We start from the raw sequence: 15,161 nt of genomic DNA, 5'->3' as shown, positions 1-15,161 counted from the left end.
TCGTAAAAGTCTGTTTGCAAAGTCTGCACTGAAATTGCGACTGATTCACCAAATAATCCACAGTGAAATGTAACGAATACAAATAAATAATGTTCAACTGAGACATTCACATTGTAGAAAATAAATTACCTTCCAAAAGATTCTAATGCTATGAATGCGGTTATGTTATTTTTAGTCCAGACCTGATCCTGTATTGCTCTTCTGTCCTCGTCATCTCACTAACACGCCAGTGGGCAGGCCAAAATTTAAATTATGTAGTAGGCGTTGATTTTCTTTTGCAGAGGCGGTCTTTCACCTATCCATAGATAGGCACATTCCACAATGAGTCGTTCAATGGACTTGGTTACAATAAACGTTGTTTTTGGACTAATAAGGAAGTTTTCTGTTGGGTCCTTCAGAAACATACAGGATATTCATATAGTACGATGACCTCTTATATGTCAAAATCTCAAGGAAAATTTGATTTCTCAGTTTATGACCCCTTTAACTCACTCTTAAACCAAACTATACCACCAAACCTGTCCCTAAACTTACCTGTATCCCACCTCAGTAGCAGCAAAAGTATTTTGCAATACAACATAAACACAATACGTATGTTGTAATAATTTTTTGTGCAAATAGTTAGTAGTTAAAGAGACCTAATATAAAGTGTGACCAGAGAGTCTCTTGATAACTGAAGATAATACAAACACACGCACATGCACAATGCAAAGCCAGATGTTTGTTCATATTTGCACTGCTCTCGGTTTCATTGTCATCTGCTAAAACGCTCATTGGAGCGGAATGTTCCAATAGATGAGAGTGGCGACCCCACACACACACACACACACACAGCGGGAAGAGCACCTCATCATTTCTGTTTTCTGCTCGTGTACTTTTTCCTGTGTGCATTAGGACCAACCGGCTCTTGTTCTTTAACAAACCACTTGGCTTCCAAAAGCACTAATGCTCTCTTTTTCTCTGCCTTCAAGGGGTATTTTTGTCTTTTTCTTTGAGCCTGTTTCACTCCTCTGCCTCCTGTGCCAGTTTGTGTATTGTAAAAAGGCAGATTAGGTAGCTCCTGTTGCATTATTGATAAGATTTTGTCACAAAGCATTGATTGCGCTTTGAGTTATTCTGCCAGCCCCGTTTCTCTTGAATACTTTCGTCAGAGTTTTCGAAAGCTGAAGAAAGACTCAGAACAGAGGGAGGCCTCTGTAAGCAGCTTAAGATGTTTAAGTTTTCATAAAGCTTTTATGTATGAGAAAATGTTGAGGAGTAAGATCTAAGGAAATGCCAAGTTAAAACCAAAAGAGCAATTTTTGACAACAAAAATTATTAAAAAGATATTTTGAATGCTTATTCAAATGTAAACATCTGACACGTCATTCTCTGAGAGAAGAGTACTCAACAAACAGTGATGTTTATATGATATAAGCATTTGAAAAATAATTTAAATTTGAATGATATTTCATCATAGTCTGATGCCCTAAAATCTTATAGTGTACATGTTTCACACCAAATACACTACTGTTCAAAAGTTTTTTGAAAGAAGTCTCTTGTGCTCACCATGGCTTAAAAACACAGTAAAATCAGTGATATTGAGAAACATTATTGCAATTTAAAATATCTGTTTTCCATTTAAATTTGTTTTCAAATGTTATTTAACCCTGTGAAAGCAACACTGAATTTTCAGCCATTACTCTGGTCTTCATGATCTTTCAGAAATCATTCTGATTTTGTGCTCTAGAAACATTTCTTACTATCACAGTTAAAAACAGTTGCTATATTATAATTTTATATATGAATTTAATACATCCTTGCTTAGTAAACACATTAATTTCTATAAATATTACTGTATAGTGTATTTAAACATTACATCAAACACCAGTCATATTATCTCTCAGCTGTTATGTCACTTACTAAGTGATGAAGAAGTGGTGTGGTGGTGATGTACAGCTAAAAGAGCTCCCTGGATAGAGCCGTTTCCTGAGTTATGCATGCTGGTCACAGTTTGCATATAGTGGCAAATATATGCTATAACTGTAACATTTGAGTTGCTACTGTGGCAGCTGATGTGCGAAGCGCAAACCTCTGTCCCACATCAGTGTCACTGCTGTCACATACTGTGAAGTGTTCCTGTTTTTCTCAGCTCATGCTTAGTAAAGCTGCATCTACTCCATCAATAAATATACCTTTTGGCTGGGCTTGCAGGAGAGCTCTTCCCTGTCCACTTAACTTGTTTCCTGTTTCCACTTGGCTTGACAAGACACACTAACAGACTAACCAAGGTGAAGTGTACATCTTGTAAGACGGTACAAAAAGTAGAAGTACGGTGTTAATTTGATAAGAGCTATTCTTGGCTTGGGAACATGCTGTAGGTTTGAAGACCACTGTGAAATTTCAGGGACATGTTTTATAAATATTGTGCTGCAGTGATGCAACTCTGTGAGCAGCTAAAGCCAAATCAACAAACAGTAAATGGAGAATTGTGCATGTATCTACACCAGCCAGGGCAGATTAGAGCTTGAGCCACTGTGGCTGTCCTGATATACAGTTAAGCCCAACACATTTTTTGCTGCATGTTATATTTACAGTATATAGCAATTTGGCATCAATTTGGCATACTTTATAATAAAGAACTAACAAACTATTCATTGAATGTCATTGTAAGACATTTTATCTGGTGGAGGAACAAAACATTTTTTGGTAACACTTCAGTTTAGGGTCCAATTCTCACTACGGTATTAAGTTTCTTATCAGCATGAAAATTGCTAGGATATTGGCTGTTTATTAGTACTTATAAAGCCTTATTCTGCATGACTATATTCTAAATCCCTTAATCCTACCCAATACCTAAACTTAACAACTACCTTACTAACTATTGATAAGCAGTTATTAGGAGTTTGAGGCAAACGTATAGTGAAAGGGTTAGTTCACCCCAAAATTAAAATGATTAATTACTCGCCCTCATGTTGTTCCAAACCTGTAAGACCTTTGTTCATCTTTGGAACACAAATTAAGATATTTTTGATGAAATCCAAGAGCTCTCTGACCCCCCCATAGACAGCTATTTAATTAACACTTTTAAGGCTTTAGTTGTTAAAATAGTCCATGTGACTCCAGTGGTTCAACCTTAATTTTATGAAGCATTGAGAATACTTTTTGTGCACAAAAAACAAACAAAAATAACGACTTTATCCAACAATTTCTTCACGTCTGTGTTAGTCTCCTACGCTGTTGATGTAGTTAGAGTCCAGTGCTACCTATTTACGTCAGAGCTACGCCAGAACGCCGGCTAACCATTGGCCGATGCTGTTCACATGAGCACCACGGCGCATGCGTGTGATGCTGACCTAGGAGCTGACCAACGTAAACTGTGTAGAAGACTGACAGAGACGAGAATAAATTGTTGAATAAAGTTATTTTTGTTTGCTTTCTGCGCACAAAAAGCATTCTCGTCGCTTCATAAAATTAAGTTTGAACCACTGGAGCCACATAGACTATTTTAACAATCTCATTACTACCTTTCTGGGGTAAGAGAGCTCTCAGATTTCATCAAAAATATCTTCATTCGTGTTCCGAAGATGAATGAATATCTTACGGGTTTGGAACGACATGAGGGTGAGTAATTAATGATAGAAATTTCATTTTTGGCTGAACTAACCTTTTAATAGTTAGTTAATAGTGAGAATTGGACCTTAAACAAAAGTGTGACCAAATAATATCAAAAACAAACCACTGTATTCACTATACCTGTATCAGACTTTTGTTCTTTCAAATTATATTCATTTTTATCATGTCCAAATTTTCATCATATTATTTTGAAATATTTATTTTGAAAGGGAATTCTAAACAATTCAATTCTTCTTTACCACTTTTTTCTTCATGTTTTGTAAATTGAAGAATATTTTGTATTCACAAAAAGTCTTCTAACAAACGTTTTCTTAAAGGCATATTTCACATAAAAATGCAAATTCTGTCATAATTTACTTACCCTCATGCTGTTCCAAACTCTTAAGGCTTTTGTTCATCTTTGGAACACAAATGGAGATATTTTTCAATGAAATATATGAGATTTATATTCCTGCATTGAAAGACTAATCACTCAAAATTGTTAAGGTTCAGAATGCTCGTTTCATATATTTTACGATCTCTTTATAAATAGGTGTTCAATGGAGGGACAGAAATCTATATTTCACTGCTTTTGCAAGCAAACATGGGGAAACATAATACAATGGCAATGCACGGAGAGTATATGGTGGCCAAGAATGAACAATTTGTTCCCTTGATTCACTAAATTGTGGCAATAATTCATATTGTAATAATTCATTCCCTTCTTTTAGTTGAATCAAAATGAAGAAATTAGTTCAATGTGCCCACGATTTACTATAACGAGAGACCAAATTAATAAATTATGGGAATGAATTCTTAAAACGTTAAAATTTTTTTAATTTGTGTCCACAATCTATATATTTTTGTCCGCATATCATGTGCAGGGCTCTGTAAAATGTTTTGTAAGCAAACGCAAAGATCTTACAAACTTATGGTTTATTATTTATTTTTGCCCATTAGCACTACTTTCCCCCCTAGTGGACATACACTGGATTTTGCAGCCTTTATGAGGAACATGTTTTTCAGAAATTATATCTGTACGTGTATGTGTGTGCGCGTGCATGTGTGTGTGTGTGTGTGTGTGTGTGTGTGTGTGTGTGTGTGTGTGTGTGTGTGTGTGTGTGTCTGTCTGTCTGTCTGTCTTTACACATAAAGGATGTTACATTAGAAGATGAAGATGAAAGGTGCAGATCTTAGCAGAGCACAGGGTCTGTGGTTGCATTGATCTGAGCAGGGCCGGCTCTAGCTCTTTGGTTGCCCTAGGCGAGATTGAGTTTTGCGCCCACGCCCCCCCCCCCCCCCCCCCCCTAATTGTTAAGCCCACCGGCAACTATAGTTGCCAGTGTATAGTTGTCATTTTCCTTCTGTAAGTATTTTTCTAGATATTATCCATGTTTTATATCTTAATGACACACAAGCAGACAACCAAATAAAGGATTTCAAGAAAAAAAAAAAAAGTATTAACTTCCTTCCTGTCACATGAGACTGCCAACTTCCTACCCCTACTTCCAGGGAGCACAACGAAGGCAAACCCTCCCAAAGAAAGGATATTTTCATGTTACTAATAAGTATTTTTGTTGACATATATATATCAACATAATCATGAAGGTCTCTAGAATCATCCAAACAAAACAAATCTTACAACAAATCTATAGTTTTTAGTATACTTAGTCAAACATAATAAATTTGATTATGAATAAAGATTGATCTGTTGAAAGCAGTTATTTTGAGTTAGATGCTAAATGTTCTCCTCTTATTCATATTTGACATTGAAGGGGTGCATACAACATATTTGCCCACCGGCAACTATAGTTGCCACAGATTCAAATACAATTTTCAAGAAAAAATACAAAAACCTGGGGAAAATAAATGCAGAACATGCCATTCAGAAAAAATTGGGCACAAATGGGTTAAGTATTTATAAAAACTATACAAACAAAAATGCTCCTATAGTTACTCCAAGACTTAAAAAGCTAATTATGACTTAAATTATGCACTCTAATAAATTGCACATACAAAAATGCTACAAAGAACGTTATATTTAACGTTTATTATATTTAACGGATTTTTAACAAATTATGACTCAAACTATGGATGAACAAACAAAAATGCTTTTATAGTCACTCCAACACTTAATCAAGAAAATTAAGACTTGAAGGATCAACTGCGTCATACACAAATGCTAGAAAGAATGTACAAGGATATTTACCAAATATTAACTCCATAAACGGTGCAAAAACTCTCTTAAGCACCCGTAAAGACACTTAAGCAAATTATGACCCATAAACTGGATTAACTATACCCTCTACAAACAAAAGTGCTATTATGGATACACTGTACTTACCACTACAAAATTAAAATATACAAGTTCTTGTAGCTCTATCCCTATCTTAAATAATAAAAGATGAACAGTTGTTTCTGGCATTTCTATTCACCTTCAAAATTGACGCAGCATTAAAATTTGGCTCGTCTGGATTTCCTTATTGTCAGTGAAATGCGTAGTAATATGTAGATAACTAGCTAGCTAGTGATAGCTTAGTGACAGCAATGAAACGTCCAATGCCGTCCAATATTAGTTGATAATATCGATAATACGAAGATAATTTATTTCGTTTGACACCTTTATGGCTGAGATGAGAAGACTTACCTCTATACTGGGCTTTCTTTTGATCGTCTGCCTTTCTCTTTTTCCGTCCCTGTGCACTCGAGGGTTTAGACCGCTTCATTTTTGAAGAACGCGCCAGTGCTGAGCACTTGCCTGACCTAACGCCTGAACGCCTGTGCTCGACAATATTCACTTTCAATTCAATCTAATAATCAGGTTAAGTAATTAAACGTGTGGCTGAGGGGGCGCCCAATGATGATCTTGTTTAATAAACTGTATGTTTTATTTCGCTTGTTTTAATTCTATGCTTAATGGGAAGTAAGTTTAAGGGCGCCACTAGAGGGCGCCTGGCTGCGCCCCCAACAAATTTGTCGCCCTAGGCAACCGCCTAGCTCGCCTATAGCAAACGCCGGCCCTGGATCTGAGTATTGATGCAGTGTATCCTCAGTCCAGCTTTTGTGCTACGGACAATCAGTATATTGTTAGTGATGGAAACAGAATTTTAAGTATGTGAGTGTGTTCAATAAGTTCAGTCTATGACCATGAAGACATAAGAGCTTCCAGAACAGAGTGGGCTTCCTTCAACCCAATTCATAACTATTTTGCGTTTTGGCAAATTGGTTGTTAATTTGTATAAATTTGTACAATCTCATTCATGTTTTCATAAGATCAGCTTACAGCCAGGGATGGTTATATTTGGATGGACCATCATGCTTACTCTTTTTGTCTGAAAAATCATGCATTTTCATACGATTCACATTGTATTTAAATTCGTCACCTTCTGAAATTCCCATGTTTTCCCATGAAATCGACTTTGAATCCTCCTTTAGTGCAGAGGAACTGAGCTGCAATACATAAATAAGCACAGTAGTTTCAAACTAGTTTTAGCATTAAACAAATATTATCTCAAATTAAAAATTCTGAGATTTTTTGGTAGCTGCCTTCATGCCGGGAGCACGCAGGCAGATCTCAAAGATCTGATAACAGGGCTAAGCCATTTATTCAGCAGGTATACCTGAACTCCTCTTTCTTTTAATTCTCCATGCATCTTAAAAATCTCATCAGCAGTCTTTCCAGATCTCCAGTTCGTGGTTGGCATTCCACAATACTAGTGGAACTCTGTTGGGAGTGCAGCTAAGGGCAAAGATCTGGAGGTTGGGTCATAGAGAAATCACAGATTTTGTCAATTTTGTGATTTTTAGAGGCACAATGTTTATCAGCCACACTTCAAACATCTGGCAAAGGACAGTTCAGTGTTCTGCAGAATGAGAGATTTATGCATAATCTGAGTGAAAAAGAAATGAGGGCCTTACATGAAATATGGAGAATGAGACAGAGGATCCCAGGGGACTCTGGTCATTTCAGATAGTGGTTTAAAACTAAAGTACATTGAGGAGTGGTGAGCATATGCAATTACTCAGAAACAGTGTTTAAATTTTAATGACAGCTGTGAATGGACTTATCTTTAATAAACGACAAAGACTCCTGTTACCATTCAAAAAGACACAAGTGCTAAAGATTGAGAGCATGTAAATCACCATGTGAAACACAAGTTATTACTGTACATTAGCACACACTATCATCTCATAATGATAAGCTAGACAAATGGTTGAGACAGAGTAATCTGGATGAAAATCAGGTTTACAAGCACAAAAAACATTCACTGTCAACATAAACTCTTCTCATTGCCATGAGTGTAGCATCTTACAATTGTCATGTATGCAAGGTGAAGAAGAGAAAGAGTGTTTCTATCACCTAATCAGACATGTAACATATTTGAGTTCTGACTATAGCATACTCCAGTACGTTAGATCTCTCCTGCCAAGGAGTTCCCAGAGGAAAAACACGGAAGGGAGCTTTCACACATGTTTAGCACTAAAACCAGGATTTTTCGTATTTCAATAAACCCAGACTCCACGGGGTGGCTCTAGGAAAAAAATAGGACAGATTCTAAATTTGGCAGCTGCTTTGAAACTGTAGCGTGCCGAGCTACAAGCTACTCGTCATCATTTAAAACAGCTAACTACGTTGAAGATATTTAAGGAAACTATCTATTTTAAGTATATTCATTTATAATAATTTAATTCATTACAGCCTCTGTTTTCGAATAATCAAACAATAGTAATTAGATTGACATAATTCAAATTTAGATACATTTAATAATAAATGAATAATACACTGATTTATATAAGAGCTGATGACAGTGATTTAACTAACTTTTTAGTTATGTTATAGAGCATGTTCTGCTTGGCTGGAATTACATTTAGTGTTTGTAATGGACACCATCCAGAGAATCATCTGGTGTCTATCTGATCCCTGGTTAAATTGATAAATTGATGCCCTCACATGCCTCTCTGCACTTACTCCACAGGAGTGTATTGGAAGCACCTTCATGTTACATTCATTGTATTTGGAAAGCCATAGTGGGGGAGGATGAAATATTGCTTTCTGTGTGTTACTAAAAGAAAGGCTGAATGAGACACATTCGTGAATAGAATATGTAACACACACACACACACACACACACACACACACACACACACACACACACACACACACACACACACATGTTTGTTTTTGTGAAATGTGAGGACATTCCATAGGCGTAATGGTTTTTATACCGTACAAACCGTATTTTCTATCCCCTTACACTGCCCCTGCCCCTAAACCTAGCCCTCACAGGAGACTGTGCAGTTCACTTTCTGTGAAAAAAACCTCATTCTGTGTTATTTATAAGCATTTTGAAAAGTGAGGACATGGGGAATGTCCTCATATTTCACCCTCTTTTTGTAATACCTATGTCATACCCATGTCATTATACACATTTGTGTCCTGATATTTCACAAAAACATGCCCACAAATGTGTATAATGACATGGGTGAAAGGGGGTAAAATATGAGGACGTTCCGCCATGTCCTCACTTTTCAAAATGCTTATAAATCATACAGAATTAGGTTTTTTTCACAGAAAGTCAACTGCTCAGTCTCCTGTGATGGGTAGGTTTAGGGGCAGGGGCAGTGTAAGGGGATAGAAAATACGGTTTGTACGGTATAAAAACCATTAGGCCTATGGAATGTCCCTACATTTCACAAAAACAAACATGTGTGTGTGTGTGTGTGTGTGTGTGTGTGTGTGTGTGTGTGTGTGTGTGTGTGTGTGTGTGTGTGTGTGTGTGTGTGTGTGTGTGTGTGTGTGTGTGTGTGTGTGTGTGTGTGTGTGTGTGTGTGTGTGTGTGTGTGTGTGTGTGTGTGTGTGTGTGTGTGTGTGTGTGTGTGTGTGTGTGTTTACATATTCTATCAAAGCACCTAAAGACCACGAATATATAATCTGAATCATTATGAGCTTTATTGTCCATGTGTACACAAATACACAAAGAAAAGTTATATGCACTATTGTTGAGTCTGGGGTCAGTAATATTTGATTCTATTTTAATTCAAAACATTTATTCAGCAGTGATGCATTCAATTAATCAAGATTGACAGTAAAACATGTATAATGTTACAACAGATTTATATTTCAAATAAATGTTGATCTTTTCAAATAAGAGTCCTGAAATAAACAAATAGCGAAAATGTTACTGTTTACAACATTGATAACCATAGGAGATGTTTCTTGAGCACCAAATCATCATATTAGAAAGATTTCTGAAGGATCATGTGACACTGAAGACTGGAGTAATGACTGCTGGAAATTCCCATATTAAAATAGAAAACAGTTGTTTTAAATTGTAATAATATTTCACATGTGACTATATTTTGGTCAAATAAATGTTGCCTTAGTGAGCATAAGAGAATTATTTCAAAACATTAAAAAACTTACCAACCCCAAACTTTTGAACAGTAGTATATAATACAAGAAGATAATAGAAATAAAAATCAAGTATTACAAAAAAGCATAAAACTATAGTTTCAGTGTACAGCCTCATTGACCTGGACCTGGACCAAATTGTTCTCTCCTGAAATGAGTACAGAAATGAGTACAATGATAGCTAAAAAAAAAAACCCAGAAGTATTCTTAATTTTAGACATACAGGCTTTGGATATTCATTTGAATCTGCTCCAATTACTGCTGTAAAACCCTCAGGCAATCATGTGTTCAGATCATTGTTTGATTCCATGTACTGTTTTTTTTTTTTTTTGCTTCATTTTTATTTACCCATTTATTTAATCAGTTTATTTGTTTGTTTATTTGTATCTACCGATCTACTGAATTGAAGAGATCTGGAGGGCTGAATTTCTATTTCAGGTTTTCATCTGGCTTATAGTTAAATGAATATAATAGCGGAGACAACAAATTACTCATTTCATATGCAGAACCAGCCACTGTTAAATAATCTTGTTTCCTATGAATATAGCTGAGGATAGAGACCACTGTGATGAACATGAACATGATTGTTATAATTGTCAGTTATGTTGACCTCAAGGATGGGGTTTCTTATTTGAGTTTGCTAGAATCTTCAATTTGTTAAACAACTATAATGACAGATTGTTGAGATGTGCCACCGCATTGCAGTTATCTTTACTACCAATTTTGTGGTTGATCTAACATCGACACACATGAGCACAACTTTTTCATTAATTTGGCAAGGGTGTGCATGCTTAATATCAGAGAGCAATGGGGGAGGAGACGGTGCAGTCTTGATCCAATTTGGCAGAAACGTCAACCAATCAGTTGACAAAGGACAAGGTGCTTGTACCTCTAAGGAAATTCTCTAAGGAAATCAGTTACCAATGGCAGATAAGGTGTTATATATTTACATTTGTCCAAAAAGGGATAATGTTGGATGAGTCACTTATTTTGCACCATTCCTCATTTGTATAGTCCTTTGGATTGAAGATTCTCCTAAATGAATAAATGTAAATTAAACTTTAAACGTGACTCAAGAATTTTTTTTATTTTGAAACAGGATGGACAAAGCCTTTTCAGTCAATCACAATGACAGTATTCCTTGAAGGACCTAGCAGATAATCAATACAAAATATCCACAACAACACAATTCATTCCAAATGGTGATGCATGACACAAAAGCTAATGAGTACTTGGGGATTAATCCACCATCATCAATACCATCCTCACATTCAGTGACAACAGTGAGTATCCAAACATGCTTTAAGAATGTGCTTTAGTTTTTTTTCACCCATGACCACAAAATGGAACGTAATTTGGACTGCAGACAGAACTGAAAAGCCTATTGTGTTGGTTCCTGTAGGGAATAAAATAAACCTCACAGATCTTGTTCATTTATAGAATATGCAAAAGAACATTTTGTGAGCTGCTTTTTTAAAATCAGTCATGTATGGGGGCTTGTTTCTGCCACAGAATAAAAAAAAAAACCTCTCAATTTTGAGAAATAAAGTCAGAATTGACTTTAGTCAATTACTTAGTCTGTGACTTTTTTTCTTACAATTCTGACTTTTTTTTTTTTTTGCAATAGCGAGTTTATATCACAATTCTGACTTTATTTCTCGCAATTCTGACTTTTCTTGCAAAAGGGAGTTCTCACAATGCTGACTTCTTTTCTCTAGATATAAACTCAAAATTGCAAGTTATAAAGTCCAAAAGAGGGGAAAAAAAGAAAAGTTTATATCACACAATTCTGAGAAAATCTGAATTGCGAGATAAAATGTTGCAATAACTTTTTATTATATAATTATAAAATTAAATGGATCAATAACAATATATATTAATTAAATCACTAGTGTTGCAATACCATTATTATACGTAATAATAATAATAATAATAATAATAATAATAATAATAATAATAATAATAATAATATGTATAAATATGGAAAAATCACATTCGTTAATTAATAGATTTAATTATTTATAAATGTGATTCTTTTTATCTGATTAATTTGTACTTTTTTGACTCCATGGTTTGGAATCACTCGCTGAATGAGGTATTATTTCATCTTGCTGATGTCACTAGATTTTTTATTTAGATAAATAGCAGCTGTCATGGTAATACTCATGTAGACTGAAATTGTGTGGCACAGGGTGGCAACACATTCCCATACACATTAACTCATTACTCACTGACTATAAAAAAACTAACTTGCACCTTAATAAGGAAAGACACATTAGCTAATCCAGCACACTTCAGGCTGATGGCCTGTCTATGCCCGTCAGCTAAACAACACAAGTTCCATCAGCATCTCACACAGTACGTGACACAACAATAACAGTGGGCAACATTCAGAGAAGGTGAACCACTAGTAAACAAAGGAGCCAAATTGTGTCCAGCCTCCTCGCATTAGCAAAGCAAGACAACACAGCGAACACCATGCTGACAGGACAGGTCACACCGATCCAGCAGTTTAGCTGTGGATTCACGTTAAGGGAAGTAGACGAGGAGTGGGTTGTTTGTCCCCCAGCAATGACAACCCAATGAGACCGAAGCCTACAGGGGGTGACAACAAAACTGCAGCCATACTCTCCTCATACTAACTGGATGCATTTCACAGAATCATTAGGCGTAATGAGATGGAAGATATGCTATATATGGTTGTATAGTTATCGTGATGCACATTTCTCTATGATGAAAGCAGCTGATTGTTTGAAATGAAAATCACCAGATGTATAAAGCAATCCTACAAAATATGATTTATTAATTCCCTATTTAAAACTATTTCATACTTAACAAAGAAGTCCTTTCAAAATGACTGTTTGCATGACTGTTCAAAAGGGTTTTTTTTGTCAAGAAATTAATATTTGACAATGACTGATTTAACTGATCAAAATTGACAATACTGTTACAAAAGATTTCTATTTCAAATAAATGACTTTCCTTTGAACTTTCTATTCATCAAATAATTCTGAAAAAGTATATCGCATTTTCCACAAAACTATTAACGCTTCCCTGCCCTTGACAATATTTTACAGCTTTCCGTGTTATCACTGGCTATTACGCATCTGGTACGCGTAATTACAGATCCGCTGGCAGGGAAAGAGCTAAAGCAGAACAACTGTTTTTAACATTGATAATAAGAAATGTTTATTGAGCAGCAAATTAGCAAATTAGAATGATTTCTGAAGGATCATGTGACACTGAAGTCTGCCGTAATGGCTGCCGAAAATTTAGCGTTGTCATCACAGTAATAAATTATATTTCTGACATGACAACTCTCTGAATGTTTGATATGGCAGCTTTGATATGTTTGTCTTGGCGGCATAGATCTGCTTCGCTGCTTCTGTTATTGCTGCTGCTGTTGGTTATTGCTGTTGCTGCAGAGCAAGTACGGATGCATACACGCTGCTGTGAGAAAGTAATATGTGCTTCTGCTGGACAATATTGCGTACATTAATTACCCATAGCAGATGTATACAGGTGGAGCTGGGGAGTGTGGAGGACTTCTGAATGCACACTGCACTTGCTACAGCAAATGCTGATCAAGTATTTGAAGGTTGAGCAGCGAGCTGATTGGCTACTTATACAACAAGTACCAATCAGTTGTTCCCTATAGAGAATGATGTGATTGCATGCAGATTGAGTTAAGGACCTATCAGCCTGAGCCATCTTCAATTTCATGACAAATATTTGTATTTCACAATAGGACTATATTAAAATAGAAAACAGTTATTTTAAATTGTAATTATATTTCACAATATGACTGTATTTTTTATCAAATAAATGCTGCCTTGGTGAGAATGAGAGAACAAAAAAACTTGCCAACCCCAAACTTTTAAATGGTAGTGTACATATACATAATTATCCACACATAAAATATGTATGTTATTAATAATATATACCTATATAATCAGTGAATCAGTGTATTTTGGTTATTCACATTAAGTACAGTAAGTGGACGCAGAAAATATAGATGCTGATGCCTGTGTGTGGTTCCGGTGAATAAGCAGAGCGCAACCGAGAATAATAAATGTGTGCAACACATGAAAGCAATGTTCTAATTCTGCTCTAATCTGTGTAACTGAACAATACAAAACTGATTATCAATAAGCAACTGACATATTTCAGATACTATGTGGATTAATGTTTTGTGTGAATAAAAGAAAAAATGTCTGCCGGCATTTATTCTTGCCTGGGACTGAATGTGAAGTGAACCGTGTGTGAATTGTAAGTGCTTTTGATTAAGTCAGAGCTGTCACAGTGTAAAGGTGAAGCTATAACTCTTCTTTTATAATGACTGAACTGTGAGCTGGTGTTTTCAGTTAATTGTCTCAGCTATCCTGTTTCTTTCTATCATTGATATGCTCCGTCAATCTGTCTCTTTCATTCTTTCCCTCTTTTCAAATATCCAGTGTCTTCCCCTTTATCTCCCAATCCTTCATGTGGCCATGCGAAGACTTTGAAGTACTGCCCTGTCCTTCTCTCGACTTATCTGTCAATCTGACCCTTTCTTTTATCATTTTTGTCTTTAAAGTTTTTTTCAAAAGTCATATTCTGATGCTATGATAGCCATTGGGCTCATCCTTAATGAGAGTTTAAACCAAAGCAATGTTGTCAGCAACGAATACAATATCCTCACACAGTCAAATCTATTCTGTAAAAAAAAAAAAAAAAGTACATTTACAATAAAAACAGTGATAACCAAAAAGTCACCGTAAAAATACAGTGACAATTTCAGGTACTATGGGATGGCATATTTATGCCTGTTTAATACTTATAACCATATGTTTCATTAAAAAAATAATGTATACCAATTTACTTGAAGTACCAAAATAAAATAACCTCCATAATAATACAGGTTTACTTGCAAAAAATGGTAGCAATGCATATTATGCAATGGTAAACCATATTTTTTTCACCGTATATGGTTAGGTAACTTACAATTAACCAATTATCAGGTTGTTTTGTAGCATTTTTACAGATTACCTCACATCTGAAATACCAATAATTACTTTGAACTTTAACATGTTTTATCACTTCAGTCTTAAATAAGTAAAACAGAAGACAGAATAGAGGCAGGTTTTATGTGTATGTGTGAGAGAAAGTAGGCTGT

The 15,161-nt window shown here is 35.6% G+C and overlaps 1 protein-coding gene across 1 annotated transcript in view; it reads left to right on the top strand.

The window, feature by feature from the left end:
• glra3 (glycine receptor, alpha 3) overlaps positions 1–15,161 on the top strand; it is a 57,832-nt gene that overhangs the window by 9,198 nt on the left and 33,473 nt on the right. The gene's annotated exons all lie outside the window — the stretch shown is intronic.

This window comes from Gobio gobio (genome assembly GCF_949357685.1).
Source record: "Gobio gobio genome assembly, chromosome: 3".
In the NCBI taxonomy this organism is placed as follows: domain Eukaryota; kingdom Metazoa; phylum Chordata; class Actinopteri; order Cypriniformes; family Gobionidae; genus Gobio; species Gobio gobio.
Note: the sequence above shows the minus strand (reverse complement) of the source record. Positions and strands in the feature narration are given on the sequence as shown.